Here is an 18,967-nt window from a genome sequence, read left to right as displayed (position 1 = left end):
CTGCAGAGTGGCGAGGGTGCCCGGCAAGGCGACGCGGAGCCAAGCATGGGAGTGCTGTGTGGCTGGAGGCTGCCCAGGGCTACTGTTTACAAGGAGAGTCCGGCTGGAGGCGAGCCATTGACACTGGTCACTCACACACCTTACCCCCTCGCCCGGTGGATTTCATAGTGCCTGTGGCTGCAGCTCGTACAGTCCCGGTCTCTTTCCTGCCTGGGTTTCTCTTCGCAAAGCAACAAGTACCATAAAGTTGAGCCTCATTTAAATAAAAAAATGGACAAAAAAACAACGCAGGGATCAGGTTGATTTCACTGCCTTAAATGCAAGAGATGATCCAAATCTTTGCTCCCAAGCTTGTCTCCCCTTTCCCCTGGGGTGTTTGGGAGAGCTGCAGGCTCGGCCAGGAGAGAAAGTCCATCGCAAGCAGCTGCTCTAACCAGACAAAGCAGGAAAGGAGGCGGGAGATACCAGTTTGCTCCTTTTTCCCTGAAATATTTGTGTGTGTTTTTTTTAACAAAATTGATTTTTCTCCCCTCCTGTTTTCACAGCTTTTTCAGATGCATTTCTCTCCTGCACGATGGCACCATCTGCCGGCCACTGTGAGAATCGCAGAGGCAACAACGCCAGCCTCCCTTTGCCATCTCTACCATGCAGAGCGCAGTGGCCTTTCCCAGCTCAGGATAGACCCATTTTAATATATTGACAGAGGTTTCTGGTAAATCACCCCCCTTTCCAGGGTGGTTTTTATTTGCCGCCTTCTCTGTGGGGGTGGAGAGTGGCCTGTTGTAGCCCTGGCCCCTGCCTCCGGGGTGGAGGTTGCTGAGGGGCCAGGGAAGGAAGAGGACTGCAGAAATCAGCTCCATTTTCCCCTCCTTTCCGGAGAGTGTGGAACTGCTGTCACTGGGGCTGCTTACGGTTCTCCCTGGGGAGCTGAGCGGAGCTTAAGGGGCTGGTGTAATGGTGTCTCCATGCCGCTCCACGCTGTCCTAAGAAAGGTAGATTTTTATTTAGAGCCTAGCCTAGCATTTTGGTTACCACTCTGTCCCCATCCCCCCAAAAAAGCTGCTAGACTCCTGAAGAGCGTCGCTGCCTTGCTGTGGGATGTAAACAGAGGATCCCTTTTCAAATTATGTGCTTTGTGTGAACACACAAAAAAGAAACCCTGGAAATGAAGCTACTTTCGATCAGGAAAGGGTTAAAGGCTCCGATTTAAGGTCACTTTCCCTCCAGTCGAAGTTCAGACTAACATGAACATTGCTGCAATGCCCAGACTGACATACTGACACTCAATGAGCAAAGCCACCTTTGAGAAGTTGCTCGGTCTAATTGGCTTCAAATCCAAGGGCGTTTAGATGTAGTCAGCCAAATCCTTCCCTCATTATGCCTGTGAGACCTGGCTGAAATCAGTGGGTAGCTGCAGCCAATGGCATTGTAGAGGTGCAGTTGAGGGCAGCAGTTGTTCCAGTAGTATGAAGAACATGGATATGAGCACAGGAATTGCAGCTGGTTACATGGTAATGTCACTCAGATTCTAAGTCCTTGTGAAAAGGGACCCTACTACTGTAGATGCTGTGGGACAAATATTATTTGTATTCAGGTAGCACCTAAGGGCTCCAATCACAGCTCAGAGCCCTATGAGGCTGGCAATGTACAAACAGAAATCAACAAGAGGGTCCTTGCCCCAAAGAGCCTACAGTCTGAGACTCATCCCCTAGTTTAAGAGCATGGAAAGTCTCACAGCTGGACCCGAGCAGCTGCGAGCAAAAGAACCTTCCCAATGCTGCCGGCCGCGAAAGGCGCTTGCTCCAGTGCTTGCTTACGGTGTGTCGGAGTGAAGCGCAGGGAGCTGTCTGGAATGACATGTGGAGACAACAGGGAATAACATGGCTGTGCACGGAGGAAGATGGCTGCAGGGGGCAGGAGCTGTCAAGGGGCAGGAGTCACAAAGCCAGGGGAGTGAGAGAGACAAGCAGTCAGAGAAGGGAGAGGGTGTCAGGGCATTTGAAGAGGTGAGAGATAGAAGGCAAACAGAAAGCCCATTGCAGAGGTAGCTCTAAAAGGAGGGTGATGTTGTCTAGTGGTCGGAGCAGGGGACAGGAAAACAGGATGGCTAGGTTCTATTTCTGTCTCAAGCACAAACAAGTCCCTTCACCTCCCTGTGCCAGTTTCCCTACCAGTAAGAAAGGGGCTAACACTACTTCAGTTACTCTCCCAGGAGCGTGGGTGAGTTCACAACTGTAAGATCCTTGGGTGCACAATTAGAGGACGAGCAATATCCATTCCAAACTGTAGCTTATTTATAATAAGGAAAAAAGCCCACACAAAGTTAGAATGGCTCGACAACCACTCAACTACCAAAGCAGCTTAAACAACACTCCTCCTTTCCTCCTCCTCCCTCCCCCGCTGCTTCCCAATACAGTTACACCCAAAGAGAAAAAGGCTGAGACAGAACTAGGCCTCAGAGCAAGTTCAAGAGCTGCGGGTCTGCGGCTGCAAATGCCCTGCAAAGCATGCCTCTCCCATTTCCCCCGATGGACTGCCGGCTAAAGCACTGCAACCCACTGCACCTGCGGCAATGTCCCAGGGTGAAGGCCGCAGGAAAATCCCAAAGCATGTAGGGCCTGTCATTGCTTGTAGATTTTTGCCGGTACCAAAGATGTCTGGCTTCAGGAGACATCCAACTAACGTTCTTGGAACAGAATGTCTGGGAAGCAACAGCAACCCCCCTAAACCTACCTGCATTGCCTTCATGAAGATAGTCTGGGACCATGCACTCCCGGCCATCTTGTCCAGCTTCAGAGCATCAGCTTCCTATCAAGAGAGACACGTCATCATCCTCGTTCCTGAGTTTTCTAGTAAGGCAGCCATCCCGTACTCCGAACATGCATCAACCACTGGCTCCTGGGGGAAATGCCCACGCAAATGCTCTTGGGTATATGAGTCTTGCTGGGACTGTACATTGTTTCTCTCTAATTTGGGTCAGAAAGGAAAAGGCATCACAACTTCTCTTCTTCCTCCTTTCCCTCTGTATGGGCTCTCTGACACTAGGAATAATGAGAGAGAGAGATAAAGAGAGGGGATTAATGCTCCGTGGCCAGTCCAGCCATGTGACACTTCCTGCCCCATCATGCTTTTATACGTCCTTCCCGGTGCTTTGCTAATAGCGACAATATTCTTTATTCACCAATTGCTTCACATTATCAAGTGCCAAATGTTAATGTGCTGATCTGTAAGGAGAGGAGGTGGGTAACATAACGGCTTATTAACATGCAAGGTGATAACACAGAAGCGGAGGCGGAATTATTTTAAATGGCTACAGTGGGGGTGGCTAGGTGAACAAGAACTAATGGCTGAAAACTAGGGGGGGGGGAACAAGAAAAACCCAGAAAACTCTTGCACTCGAATATTGACTCTCAAGTCATCAGGTCAGTTACACGGTGGAATGATCTCCCATGGTAGGTTGCTTAGGTACCATAGAGAAACCTTACACAGATCCTGGAGCCAGCAGCTCTAACTGGATTTAGATACAGTTTAAGTAAAGCATTTAGAACCTGATCCAACTCCTATTGAAGTCAATGGAAAGGCTCCCACTGGCTTCAGGGGGAGCTGGATCAGGCCATTTGTGTAGGAGGTTAGAGGCTTGTGCTGCAGACAAACTGGATGACCCAGGTGGTGGGGTCTGGTTCTCCCTGCTATGAATTATCCCTATGATCATTTTTGACTGCGAAAAATCCCATGTTACACAGACAGGCATCTTGGTCCTGTGCACAGGACACTGGCTTAGGAGACCTGGGTTCTGTTCCCAGTTCTGCCACTGGGGTGCTGAGATACCCTGGACAAGTCACTTCCCTGCTCCGAGCCTCAGTTTCCCCACCTGTAAAATGGGGATAATGATGCTGACCTCCCTGATAAAGTGCTTTGAGATGTCTGGACAAGAAACACTGTAAAAACACTAAGCATTATTCTCCCTCAGTCTGAGACTCTCTCGTTGTCATTTGGGTATTCTCTCCCACTCTGCTATTCTTTAAGGCTGTAAAGCGCATTAGGGCTTGTGTGAAAGATGCTCCAGCAGGGTAGGTTGTGTTGTTTTGCAGTGAAAGAGCAAACCTCCTTCCTGCTTTTCATTTTCTGGCATCTTCTTGTTTCATATTGCGAGGTCACACCCAGACTCCATCACGCTCCCAGCTTTCAGAATGCACTGGTGCTAGGCACAGCCCATTCCATTAACATCTTTAACCTTGCTGTAAGAATTGGCTGCCACCCAGACCTCAAAAGACATAATTTAGTTAGGAATCCAAAGGGAAATCACCCACTGACCTATAGGAGAGGATTACACAACGAGAAGTGCTAATAGGATTGTAGTGCATCCTGTCCACACTAGCAATGCTCGGAATCCGAGTAGCAGAGTATCGTTAGTGAGTGGGTGTGGCCCCTACCTGCGGCCGGGACTGTCACTCACGCATCGGACTCAGCAGCCATCAAAGAACTCACTGACCCATGCACCGTGCTCTGTAAAGAGCGACAGTGCCGTTGTAGACAGTCTGTGTGGAGAGCAGTGCGTTTCTGCGGTGCAATTGGAAGAGGGGGAGATAGATTGAGCTTGGCTTGCAAGGTGGTTTGAGGAAGGGAGGCAGTGGGTGTGGGGTGGTATTTAAAGTGTTATGCTGGGGAAGTGCAGTGAAAACGGTCACCATCTCTGCCCTATCGGGCTGCTAGCAGGCACGGCTCCAGTCCAGGAACGGCTTCATTTCTGTTAGCGCAGTGAAGGAGTCGAGCGTCTGTTGTGTGGAAACGCACCTCAGACCCCTCCTTCCCCACCCAAAGAGATCCAGGGAGGGAACATTCTCGTGAAAGGGTCCCAAGCCAAAACCCATCCAAAATCCCAGATCCCCATTTTGCAGCATGAGCCCAGCATTTTGTGAGGGCTGCTTCAGAGGAGCCTTGGCTCCCCTCACCATGTCAAGTCAGACCGGCCCCTTCCGAGCCCTGGATGTGCAGTGAATCCAGATACTCCGCACCCCTCCCCACGTTCCCCACATGCCCCAAGCAGCTCTGCCGTGCCAGCTGCAGGGGGTCAGAGTCAGAACAGTGGGAGGGGAGGGCTCACGCATAGGGAGATGGTGAGAGTGCTCAGACACAGATATAGGGTAGCAATGGGTGGAGATTGCCTGTTCCATACCAATGGGAAGGGAAGCTGTGACTTGCCCAGTTAGGCCTGTATTAGAGGGAGAGAAGACACGCCCTGGGGGCTGGAGGACTGAATTATTCCTACAAATAAACCTGCCAGGGGACTCAACTGAGCAATCCAAATCCACCGCCCCAAACAAGCCGAGGAAAAGATGAATGACAAAATCCCACAGGAAAAGGAGCTAATGACAACCCCATGAAAAGAGAGGACACATTCCAGGGGATAAGGTTAGGATCGGGGCAGGGAACCCTCCCTGGTGCAGGGTAAGGGTGGAAGCCATATGGCTGCCTGGGCCAGGGTTAGGGTCAAGGCCAGCAGGGCTGCCCGGGCCGGGGTTCCCTGGTCCAGGATTAAGGTGTCGGGGCTTGTAGGGCTCTCAGATCAGGGCATGTCTCCATAAGACTGTGTACAGGGTAATGGGCTCTGCTCCTGACTGGCACCTTGGGGCACGACCCACATAACAAACAAAACCAATTTACCAAGCAGACAATAGAAAATGATTCATTTCAGAGAACGGACTCTGCAAAAATATGCAACCTACAAAGGAAAGCCTCCTTGTCATGGAAATGATTAATATTTTAAATTATAACATTTAGAACCATCTAAAGAGGATTGTGTCCTGATTTTGTATTAACATGTTAATGGCAATCTGCATGTTTAATTTCAGCCAGTAGGACAAACAATTATGTTAAATTAGAAGCAGTCAATCACTTTGCGCATTTTAATGGCGCTTTGGAAGCTTTGCCAAAAAGTAGGTGAAGTTTAGATTGTCGGTATCCTACTTCGGTTGGAAACAAGTGACATACAGTAGGGATGAGACACCCATGTATACAATAAATAAATACTTTTCTTATAGGGGCAGGAAGAACAGGGTCAAATTCTGTTCTCAGATGGTTACATTGGCCTCCCTGTCAAATTCCAGTGAAATAAGGCCTTGAGCCTACAAACACTTGTTAACTGGAGCAGTGTTTACTGCTGGGATCAATCCCCTAATGAAGTATTTGCAGGACTGGGCACTTAGGTTTCATCGAATTTAAAGCCAGAGAGACCCCCAGATCAACTAGTCTGACCTCCCGTTTAACACAGGCCTCCAACACCACCCAGATACCCCGATACTGAGCCAAATAACTTGAGACCAAAGCAGTTCAGTCCTTAGGAGACCAAACTGTTACACGTCCCAGGCAGAGACCAGGAGACACCGAGGAGCACCAATGCCTGAGGCCACTGCAGGGGCAGAGAACTGATTAGGTGAGATATGCCCAGATGAGCCCAGCAGGTGATCCATGCCCCATGCTACACAGAAGACGAAAAAACCCCATGGTCCCTGCCAATCTGACCTTGGGAAAATTCCTTCCCAACTCCAAATCTGGTGATCAGTGTGACCTTGAGCATGTGGGCAGGGGCGGCTCTATGTATTTTGTCGCCCCAAGCACGGCAGTCAGGCAGCCTTCGGTGGCATGCCTGCAGGCGGTCCACTGGTAACGCAGATTCGGTGGCATGCCTGCGGGAGGTCTGCCGGTCCCGCGCCTTCGGCGTACCCGCCGCCGAATTGCCGCCGAAACCATGGGTCCGGCGGACCTCCCGCAGGCAAGCTGCCAAAGGCAGCCTTACTGCCACCCTCACGGCGACCTGCAGGCTGCCCCCCGCGGTTTGCCACCCCAGGCACGCGCTTGGTGTGCTGGTGCCTAGAGCCGCCACTGCATGTGGGCAAGATGCACCAACCAAGCACCTAAGAAAGAGGATTATGAACTTGTCTGGACAATCACCTACCTTTTCATTTGTTCTGTAAGCACTATGCACAGTAAACATTAAAAGTGACAGCCCCGGTCCTGCGAGCTGCTCTGCATGGGCAGATCCCTGCACCCAAACTCACGGACTCCAACGGGGTTCCATACAGATGCCAGGGCCACCTGTTCGGAGCCTGTAGCAGTGCTGGGGCCAAAGTCAACAGGAGCCACATGTGCACATCATCAAAGGGCAGAACTGGCCCACAAAGTCCACTTGCCAGAAGGAGGGTCATGCCCCTAACACCACACATGGTGTATGCAAGTCAGTCCCCTGCCCATGACAGGTCTTGCCCGTAACCATACTTGACCATGATTCTGAAAATTAAAAGCCAGGGGACTTCCCAGAACCAGTCCCTAGCCTTCGAAGAAGGCTGCTAAGTGACAGTAACTCAGCTAGCTAATCAATTTACTCCAGGAATCGAATCTCAACAGGAGAAGCCGCTTGCTTTACAATGAGAGCCATGGGACTTCATATTAGCAGCTTCCCATCTATCCACTCCTCCTTTGGACAGTTCGGCTTCTGTCTTGCTCAGACGTGCCTTGTGGTTTGCTTGATATCCTTCCCACCCATCCCCCATGCCCCTAGAATCAGTTTGTTTCTCCACTGTCAAAACTTTTCTACACAAATTTTGGCTCTCATAAAATAACATGGTTTTGTTATGGTAACTAACTTGGACAGAATAGGTCTAAAACTGACAGTAACTGAAAACCGCAGCATACATTCTTGAGTGATTCCATGATACTGCACTTCCAAAGTGTGAAGAGGACTGATTCATTGGTAAATATTTATATCCTGACTTCTGTTTAATTGTTTGGCCAATTACCACTGTATCCTCAGTTAATAGTCCTATAGTTACTTGTTATTTCTGTAGTTGTTTATATGCAAGAGTTCGATTTTAACTTAAAATAAAATTATAGACTGAAATCAATCATTTGTGGCTTTGTTTAGTTGGGAAGTGTGGTTATTTGGAAAAGGGGCTGGCAATCAGGACTTCTGGGTTCCCGTCTCAGCTTTACCACTGATTCAATGAGCAATTTTGGGCAAGACACAAACTTTCTGTGCCTCGGTTTGCCTCTATGTCAAATGGAGATGAACTCTATGAATCTATGAATTAAGATCAAAAGGGCCATTTATATCACCTTGTCTGACCTCTTGTATACCACAGGCCATTAAATAACTTGTGTTTGGCTAAAGCATAACTTCCAGAAAGGCATCCAAACTTAAATTCAAGACATCAAGGGGTGGAGAACCCACCAATTAATTTGGTAGTGGTTCCAGTGGTTAATTACCCTTACAGTTTGCGCCTCATTTCTAATTTGAATTTGTCTGGCTTCAGCTTCCAGCTTCCTCTGTGTCCGATTGCCCTGTCCTCACAATCATTTACCCTTCCTCCAAGCTTTGCGTCATCAACAGAGATTATTTATCAGCATTGACTTTATAATTACATCCAGATCATTGTGAAAAGGTTGAATAGGATCCGGCCCTGTGGAACCGCACTATATGTTTTGAGTTCCATCAGTTAGCCAGTTCTTAATCCAGTTAACATGTGCTCTATTGATATTGTGTAATACTCTTTCTAATCAGAATGTTGTGTGGTACTAAGTCAAACCCATTACAAAAGTCTATGTATATTACATTTAGTTACCTTTATTAGCCAAACTTGTAATCTCAAAGAACGAAAACAGGTTTCTTTGACAAGACCTCTTTGCCATAAAACCTTGTAGACTGGCATTAGTTACATACCTATCCTTTGATTCTTTGTCAACTGATTCCTGTATCCGTTTTTCCATTTATTTTGCCCCAGACTGATGTCAGGCTAATTGGCAGACAGTTACCCAGGCCACCCCACTGCTCTTTCTGAATATTGGCACAACATTATCACTCTTCCAGTCTTCTGGAATTTCCCTGATAGTCCAAGATTTGTTCAAAATTAACATCAGTGGACTAGAGATCTTCTGAGCCAACTCTTTGAGGACTCTTGGATATCAGTTATTTGGGCCTGACAATTTAAACATGTTTATACCTAGTAGATGTTGTTTAACACCCTCCTAAATTACTAATGAACTGGAAAGCACTTCATCTTCACACTACCCATTACATATTACAATATTTACCTACTTCACAAGTAGGTAGGCTTAATTAATGTGTGTAAAGCACTCTGAAAGCCCAAGATGAAAGGACTACTGTATGTGCACATTACTATCATTACCCTGTTTATAAATAATTTAAGATCCTCTGGGCTTCTGGATGTATTTCATCTCTGGCCGTAATGATTCCTATACCTATAGAGTCCAAGTACGACTCTCAAAGTCATTTCATTAAAATTAGGAAACTCAGATGAGAGCAGGCAAAAGGCATGTGGTGAAAGCACAGTTCAAAGTCTTTATAGAAACTGTTCAAGCTGAGGCATAACAGTGGATGCATTCAACTGCATCATTGTAAAAGCTCTTTGAAACAGTAATGATGGTACAGCTTCTTGTTTCTGAACAATAGGCATCTCATTAATAAAATAAAAAACAGGTCACTTGCCGTATTTACTTTACCCACTCCATGCTGAGCCTCCGTCTTTCAATTTGTTGCCATTTCCAAATTTGTGCATCTCTTTTCCATCAGAAAAAAATCTAAAAATCTGCTCCCTCATGCCTGGAAAGATGGCGGTTAGGAAAAGGCTGCTGTGCAGCCTCACAGTAACGTTTTGCCTCCTCCGCGTCGGGGTAGTAGTTAAACTTTGCCACAACTCACAACTGACCCAAGTTTTTTGTAAAGATCAAAAGCATTTTAGCAAATACGCAGAGGGAAAGGACAACAACAACTCTAGGTCCAGGCAAACCAGCATGTCATAAAACACATGGAAACCCATCAGACAGCGCCGCACAGCGGTAGACAGACTATCCCAGGGTACGTACGAGAAGCACAAAATGGGATTTGGAATTAAATGGCTCCAGCTGGTAGGAACAGAAGCAGCCAAAGTCGGGACCTTTGGACACAAAACTGGAGAATGTTCTGTGACTTTCTCTGTCCTGTGCTATTTGCTCCAGCCCCACCCCCCTACCCCACACACACCCCGCCCCCGACTGTTCAGCTCAGCTCCACACCTGCCCCTCCTACCCTCTCTTCCCTGCCCTGTCCCCCTCACCCCACCCTTCCTTCCCTTTTCCTCACCCACATAAATGAACTTCTCTTCACACCCCCTCTGTGAGCCAGGGAGGTGGAATTATCCTGATTTTACAGATGAGGCACCAAGCAATGCAGGCCAAAACTGTCAGAAGTCACCACTAATTTTGGTGCCCAATTTGAGACACCTGGGGCCTGATTTTTCAGAGTGCTTCGCATTCCATCACACTCTATACGTTCAATGCACAGTTCCCGGTCACTTCACTTGCAGCTGTGACTGCTCAGTACTTCTGCAAATCTGACCCCAGGTACCCCAAAGTGGGTCTCCGAAAATGAGGAACACAAGCAGCGGCCACCTGAGAAAAGCTTTGGTTTTAATGCCTTGCCCAACATCACACAGGAAGTTTGTGGCTGAGGCAGGAATAGAATTCAGTTCTCCAACTGCCTAAATAACTAGACCATCTTTCTCTTGCAACAATTCCCCTGCATAAACTTCTGTAATCAATGAGGCAGGAGTCCTACATACAATAGCCTCCTTCATTAAATAACTCAGATTCATTTCCTGAGCACCAGCTATTCTGTGCGCTGAACGAGGCAGAGGTCTTGTGGGGGAAATAGTACGTGATCACATAAGACTCTCTCATAATGCCTAAGTACTGATTTATGGTCACACAGGTAACCTTAGTTCTGACATTTCCTAGTTTTTGGGTGCTTGGACTTTGCAACCTTTATATTCTTTAACTGTAGGGTTTTTAATTTAGTTTTCCAGATTTTAAAAAAATCTCAAAAAACAAAAGGCCTCACTTGGAACCATACTGACCCCCCAAGTGGGTCATCAGCAGAGTTTGAACCTTTAGACCCCACCACCCTGTCTTCCCCTTCTGCCCTTTCTTACAACATACTCTTGCAGCCTGTCTCTGCCCCATCCTTCCTCCCCAGCCTGACTCTGTGCTCCCTCAATTCCCCCCACCACCAGTTTGTCTGAGCCCCTGCCCCCAGACCCATTGCAGCTTGTCTCTGCCCATCCTCTCCAGGCTGTCCTTGCCCCACCTCACCCCTCCGCATTCCAGTCTCCTTGGAACCAGCCAAGGGCCATTAAGAGCACAGGAGAGAGCCAGTCTCTCCCTGCTCAATTGCTATGCTCAGCATTGTGGTGGTAGCCAGGAGGCGCAATAGCCTGGAAAAAAGCCTGCATGGCTGGAGCATGCTCAGTGCAGACAGAATCTTGCTCTATTGAGCATGTCTGAACTGAGATTTTTCCAAAGCTTTTAACTTAACTAATTTGGGATGGATTAGGGTTGGCAAAAGGCACATCCCTGACACGAAGGTGACGCTCCACCCCCACTCTGCCAGATTTCAGGTCCATGCTCCAAGGCATGGAGCTAGAGCTTCTCAACAAAATAGTTGTAAGAATTTTTTTTAACATGGGCAAAACCTTGTATTTTCCCCTAATCTTGTTTTTGGAAATGGCTGAACTATTTTTTTGCTGAAACTTTAAAAAAAAATTCATTCTGAGGCAGACCCCTCCTATGGAAAACTACAGCCCAAGCAGTTATAGTTTGGCAAAAATTATAGGCAACTAAAAAGTGTGGGATAATGGAAGGTGTTAGGTAACTGTAACTATAGGCATCACTACCTGCTCCACCAATAGTAATAGCCTAAACCCTAATGTAACTGATAGTGTTTTGGTTATTGCAGTATTTTGTATGCGGAATTGGGGGAGTAATCTCAGAATGTGAGTGAAGTATTCTCCAGTTTGCCTACCATCCTGGCTGCAATCAAAGGTACGGTATCAGGCACTGTACTGGGTTGCACTGGTGTTTCAAATTATGTGTCTCTGGAGACTGGTAGCCAGGAGGTGGAATGGAGAACCAGCAATAAAAAACTAAGGCAACCATCCCCACCCTCCACCCAGCACTGACTTGAGAGGTGAAAAAACACACCTCCGTTTCTTCCTTGCGTGTCTCTCGTTTATGTCCACACATGCTGCTTGGCTGCTGGTGACCCGCATGGTGGTCTCTTGTTTTCTCTACCCCTTTCTGTTGATTGCCCAGCTCTTGGTCTGAAAGTGGGGCTGTCCCAAAAAGGAGATCTTCTGCTGAACCAGCTTCAGAGGGAGGCGTCCCTGGAGGCTAGCCAGCTCTAAAGCAACAAGCAGAATGAGGTCAAGGACAGACACAGGAGGCAAGACTCTCCTACACCCCGCCACTCATCCCTGCACACTGTGGGGGCCCAAGAGAGAGAGAATCTGTATCCCTGAGGGGTTTATTCGAAAGCCAGCCTCTGCCTGGCCAGTGCTGTATCGAGGTAAAGGACCCCTGCCCCTACACTAGCAACACCCAGAAAGAGAATCTCCAGCTGAGTATTTCTCTTTGAAAATAATAAACTTCTGACAAATCTATGAAAGCCTTTCATTAAAAACCAGAGTGATTAACAGCACATTGGCCCTACTGGAGGCCCAGAGGGCAGGGAGCCGTTGTCTTGCTGACCATGGTTATCCTGCTATTTCGCTGACTTTGAAAAACACCCTCAGGAAGGGCTGGTTGTTACTCTAGGCTATAAAAACAGGCAACCCAGCTGGACATAGATGGCGATTAGCAGCAGTGCGGCTAAAGTTATGAAATATTGTATATTACGGATAAACGTTCTCTCTTGACAATTGAGAAGCAGGCGGCACATGTCCAAGTAACACTTTCCTGGCCTGAATCCCCTGGTAAGTGAACCATGGATAGTGGCAGGGGCGATTATTATAGGTACATCCTGCACATGGTCTGCATTAGGAAATGAATGCCGTCAGCTGCGAGCACCTCTGCAAACTTCTTCCCATGGTTGATGGATGAAAGGGTGACATGGCTTCGCATTGGAGAGGACCATGAAATACCTGCAGCTGGTTCACAAGCTCTTCCCAGCAGAGCAACATTCAACTGTGAGTGGGAAAACAAGAACTTTCCTAGTTCTGCTGGCCCCCCACAGGCATGTGCTAGCAAATAAAATCCTAGGAGGCAACAATACCACCCCACTCCTCTCCTCTCCCGCCACCCCACACACGCACATACGTTCACTGCCCTGCAGCTTCACCATTGCCATTCCACTGCTGGCCATTCCCCAGGGGAGCAACACCATGTGGCAATTCCAGGTCCCACTTTTCCAAAGTAGATGAGGCCTCAGTGTCTTGGTCTTGTTGGGGTTTGGTTTTTTATCCTTACAAAAGCAATCGGTTATAATGCGGTCTCCACTCTTTGGACTCAGAGCCCCCTATGCTCTGCAAAGGCCTCTGAACCCCAAGTCTATAACACAACTGGCTGCCTGCATGCATGCAAAGCCCCTTCTAGGCTATGGGGCAGGACAGGGAGTTGCCCAGCAGCAGCAAAGCAATGGACAACAAACTGTCTAGTGGGCAATAATGACCTTCTAGTTAGAGCAAGGAAAATGTTAAGATTTAGACACCTTTGTACAATTAACCTTTTTGCAGTGCTTCAAGGACACAGTGCTAATGTGAGTGCTAAGGATTGCTCTTCTCTAACGTAGACAGGCTCTGTTAGCACCTTGGTCTCACTTTTATTATGTGTATTTTTAAATGACAGATTTTAGCTCCCTCTGAGGAGATGTGTCATAAATTGCAAAGAACGCTGATGACTGACAATATTGGCAAACCCGTTCCAGGTGGAGATGGAAGAGAACCCAAAACAAATCCATATGGGTGAGTATAACTTTTCTATACAATGACTAGTAAGAATTTCTTATTGTACAGTAAAAATCCACGGGGCACAGTAAATCACATTTAGTTTAGCAAGCTAATGTTATAACGATTTTGGACACACTTTTGGAGCTATTTAATTTTGCAAAATAAATTGAAGAGTTCAGTGAGATATTGTAATTCCTGAGTTTGGGAATTCCCAAGTTCCCTGCGCCTTAAAATGTACTGAATAGTCTCACATGGAAGCCACAGTAAAATTGGTCTAAAATAGTACCTGTTGCCAACTTCTATCTTTGTGCAGGCAAAAGAAGTGGAGAAGTCATACCCCAGCAGCTTCTGTGAATAGCAGACTATCCATACAGGCCCAGGACTTGGTATCAGAGGCCTCCAAAAATGCTGCAGTCCCCTTAGAGAGAGGTTTGTCCAGTTGCTTTTCAAAATAAGATTTCTTCATCACCTTGGGAATATGGGGGCCAAATGAGGGATGTAGAATGATTGCTAAGCAGTGCACCAATTTCCCATTAAATTGCACACTGCTTTTCTAATTCTTCTTTTGACTTCAGTCAAACAGCATCTGGCCCTTTGTAGGTAAACTTTGCACAGTTGGTTGATCCGTTCAGGAAACTAGAACAAACAGCTTCTGCTAGCAAGTTGCAAGCTTTGGATACATTGACACTATTTACTTTTGGTTGCTGTAGATTTTAAGCCCAGAACAGTGTAACTGGTGTATAAATATCAAATGAAACATGTTGTTTTTCTTCTTAGGAACTTTCAGCTAAAATGAATTTGAGACAGATGTCTAAGCTGTGCTGTGCTTCAGCAATGTTAGCTGTCTCCTGTAGATGCAGCTTTATAGAATCAGTGTTTCCTAAAATGATTTCAAATGTATTTGCTGTGCTAACCTCATTTCCTTCTCCTTCAGCTCCTCATTATTAATGTAATAACTAACTGGCTCTATAGTTTTATTTTTAGCTTCAGGTAAGGATCATGTTAGTGCTAAAAAAGAATGACCCAGTTAGATATTTGGCTGTTGCCGAAGAGCAAGCTTTGGATGCAGGTTCTCTACATCAGCTGTTTCCAGACCTAGAGCAGTTAAATTTTCAAGGTAGGATCATTATGTTTTCCCCCCTAGTGTATTAGCTTGTTTTTTCTGATCTCTTGCTAGTTAGGACCAGACCTAATTAAACTCATGTTCTGCTTTCTTCCCAGACATTATAGCTAATGCTAGTTTTAGCAATACTCTGCATGTGTAGAGTACCTTTCAGTGGATCTCAGACACCTCTGTATTGATACAGATTAGGGACTTGAGGCATAGAGACTTGTCCAACAACACTGGATAAGCCAATGGGAACGTAGAATCCAAGCATCTTCCCTGCTCTAACCACTACATTTTGTTCATCCTATAAGATGTCCTTGGGTAGAACTGGTACTCGTTTAACAGGAAGCAACAGGCTGTTCTGGAGGGGGTAGTGACATTAACAGCACTTTTAATTTCTTACTGGGTTTGTTTAACCAAAAGGACAGCAGTTTAACTTTACCCACATTGACAGTCTTGCAATAAATCCATATGTTTGCTTGTAATACCACTATCAAAAAAGTTATTGCCTTTGGAGCTTTTTACTCTCATAATTAAAGTATAGTTAGAATCTTTTTATATAAATATACATAAAACATAATTACTGTATAAAATTAGTACTCATAAAAGTGAGAGTAGCTACAGCCAGAGATAGGTCAAATGTTACCTATGCTGCTCTGATGGGTGCCTACAATTTTTAGTCCTAGGCGTCTACTGCCTAAAGACAGACAATTCTGCCAAATTGAATAGTGGTTTTGCAATGTGGAGTAGCATAGAACCACTTTGCTCACTCATACTGACTTGTGACCTGCACTGGGATTTGAAGCAACATCTCTGGAAAGAGTAGAGTGAATCGGCAATCCCATTTGGAGTGGGTGAAAGGAATAATATTGCTAATTTAAAGTATTTCAGCTTCACTTTGATTCACTTTCAGGTGTATAATACTTATGCCACCTTAGAAAGAGTCGTTGAACATCATTAAGTAAAGCACTCTGACATGCAAGATATTCATACAGACCCTTGTGATGCAGCAAAAAGAACAGGAGTACTTGTGGCACCTTAGAGACTAACAAATTTATTAGAGCATAAGCTTTCGTGGGCTACAACCCACTTCTTCGGATGCAGCTTATGCTCTAATAAATTTGTTAGTCTCTAAGGTGCCACAAGTACTCCTGTTCTTTTTGCGGATACAGACTAACACAGCTGCTACTCTGAAACTTGTGATGCAGCGTAGTTCATAAAAATCTTCAGAGTGCAGCCAGAGTACAACACACAGCCACAAATATTTTCAGTCCACATAAAACAAACCCAGCTTGGTTCTTAAGAGCTACAAACATTGAGCTTCATGGCTCTTTTGGATGAAAATTAGCAGAAATTCTCTTGAGCCTGAATAGATTGGTTTTCCATCTCGAAAAATCACACCAAACCAGTCGAGTAGCTGCACAGAGAAGATATCTGCTCTTGGGAGCCTAACGGCCATTCCCTTTCAGCTTGTCCTTCTGGGTCCCACTGTACCGATGTGTCCCATAGAACTGATGTGTGTGTAAGGGCACTATTGCCCTCTCGTGGGCTGAAGATGCCAGGGCTGCTCAGCTGCTAATCAGTTTCCTTGACTGTTCTGTGGTTTAGCTGCCCAAGTAAAGGCCTATGTTTTGGAAACCCACTCTCATGAGTGTGTGCATGTGCAGCCAGCCACCAGCGGTGGGAGCTGCATTGCATGCAGCCAGCGTTCATTATACTCAGAGTTTAGTCACTGTAGGACAATAGTTTTCTAAACGGATCGCTGTAAACTGGGTGAATCGTTCACAGCCATTTACTGGATTCACATGCTGTCCACCATAGCCATGGCACGAGCCTTAGCTGCTATTGTTCTGACTTCTGCGGGCTCCATTATGCTTTAAAGCCACACTAAAGGGCTAGTGGAGGAGCAGCTAGTACTTCTGCTGCTGCAATGAAAGCAGGGTTCTTGCTGGCATAGTTCCCTGCTCTGTAATGAAGCCTCGCAATTGCACTTCAGATGAAACCCCCTCTGGTATTCAGCGTCCGGAGGGCCTGGGAGCAACATGAGTCATTTTACAGCCTGCTGGAAGAACTTGCTCTGCCCTCTCCGCTGCAGGAGCAGTCGCCCCTCCTGAGGGCAACACCCCAGAGGTAACTAACCCCTTCTCAGCACGCCTCTGAATCCCCTAGAGAGGAGGATTTGCTGCCCTTCAACCCAGCAGCAGGCTTGAGGAAATCTGCTCTTTGTGGACTGATGCTAAACATCAGGTGCACACATGAATATCCAGGTAAAGCATCAAGACCACGTGCTCTTAGCCCTCTCCCCTGCGGTAGGCACTGTTTCCTGAACCTAGCTCAGCAAACACTGGGCCCCATCCTGAGAGATGCTGAGCACCGGCTGCAAGGTGCCAACGCCCTCAGCAGCCACTGAGGTCAGCAGGAGCTGAAGGAGCCCAACCCCTTCCAGAATCACGCCCACCTTTTTGTTTGAAGAACTAATCCTGGCATCACCGTCGCTTTAAGAGTCTTTAAACTGATGAAGTATCAGAAGGCGACAAGCTGCCACTTACAGCGTTTCTCAAAGGTGGCCACCGTGGCTGCAGGAGGCCACCAGAGGCTTTTCTTGTGGCCACAGTCTCCTGGGTGGTTATTGGGGGGGGCAAAGCAGGGGGGGGCAAAGCCACACTTTGAGGCCACCAAAAACATTGTTGTGAGAACCCTTGCACTAGAACTCTCCTAAGAGAGAGGCCTCTGCCCTCCCCCTGCCCAGTGAACTTAGTGCCCGTGACAGCTATGAGTAGACCCAGGGCAACGGTATCTACCAACACAGCCCTGCTCCACCACTTCTGGAAAGGGGTTGCGGATCTGGCCCTCTGACTTTACTTACAACTGATCACAGCCCCATAAAATGTGATTGTGTTTCAGATCGCAGTCCAAGTGTGAAATACCTTGCACCAAGCCTGAGCCATGCACCGAGCCATGTTGGTGCAGCATTCCTTGCATCGATGCTGAGCCAGGGTGGGGTGAAAAAGGCACAGCTCTCTGCCGGGCTAGTGTGGAGCATAGAGACGGTGAGGCTAATATCTGAACTCTCAAGAGCCAGATTTCGATTTACGGTTACACCAGGTTCACTCCATGCAAACCGGCTGCTCTGGCTTCACACTGACACAGCAGAGATGTAGTGCGTTGTGGGGTGCACAGGGGCCTCCCCAACCGGAGTAGAGCCAATGTAGCTAACTGTATGCCACCCCCCAGCGCACAGCTGGGGCATTCCTACATCCTAGCTGCCAGAGAGCCCCCAGGGGCTAGTGCAGCTGAGGCACAAAGACAGCAGTCGCTGAAGCTGCTTTCCCCCCCCCCCCCACTCCCCCAGGATGAGGGAGTTGCATTGTCTTCTCCCCTCCGTCCCTGCACTAGACTTAGCACCAACATAGGGGTTCATTCTCTGGGTCTGCCCTCTGGTTGAGCTCTCTAAAATGGGTCTGTTTGGTTACTACAGGGGGTGCCCGGTATACGTCAGGGTTGCGTTCCTGAAAAGGGCAATGGATACTGAAACGACAGATACTGGGCAAGTTTTCCCCGTAAGAAATAGTGCCCCCCCCATTCCTGCCCCGCCTCTTCCCGCCCAGTTCCACCCCCACCTCTGAGCGCACCCTGTCCCCGCACCTCCCCCTCCCTCCCAGCACCTCCTGCACACTGGGGGAAGCACCCAAAGAAAAGCCACGCAAAAGGTGAAGCGACGGATATGTTATTCGGAACACGTTCCCCTATTGATGAGCAATGGATACGCGAGACGACAGATAAGGGGAGACGTATACCAGGGACCCCCTGTATAGCTAATAATGGTACATGTTCACAATATTGCTGCCACCTAACTGGAGTTTCAATGTCCGCTTCCAGAACTGGGGTTCACATTGGCATCAGGAGGTGAGCCGCTTTCCAGAAACGAACCTCACTCATTTACTACTGCAGCCCAGCTCAAATCCGCATAGCAGCCAGCAGGATTAATCCAGGGTTCGGGACAGATCCTGGCCCTTTCTTTAAGGACCGATACAATAATCGAATGGGAAACTGGGCAGCCCAATGCAGCCCTGCACATCCGGCTTCT

The sequence above is a fragment of the Emys orbicularis genome, chromosome 18 (assembly GCF_028017835.1).
Source record: "Emys orbicularis isolate rEmyOrb1 chromosome 18, rEmyOrb1.hap1, whole genome shotgun sequence".
Lineage (NCBI taxonomy): Eukaryota > Metazoa > Chordata > Testudines > Emydidae > Emys > Emys orbicularis.
The sequence above is the reverse complement of the archived record's forward strand: the minus strand, read 5'-3'. Positions refer to the sequence as shown.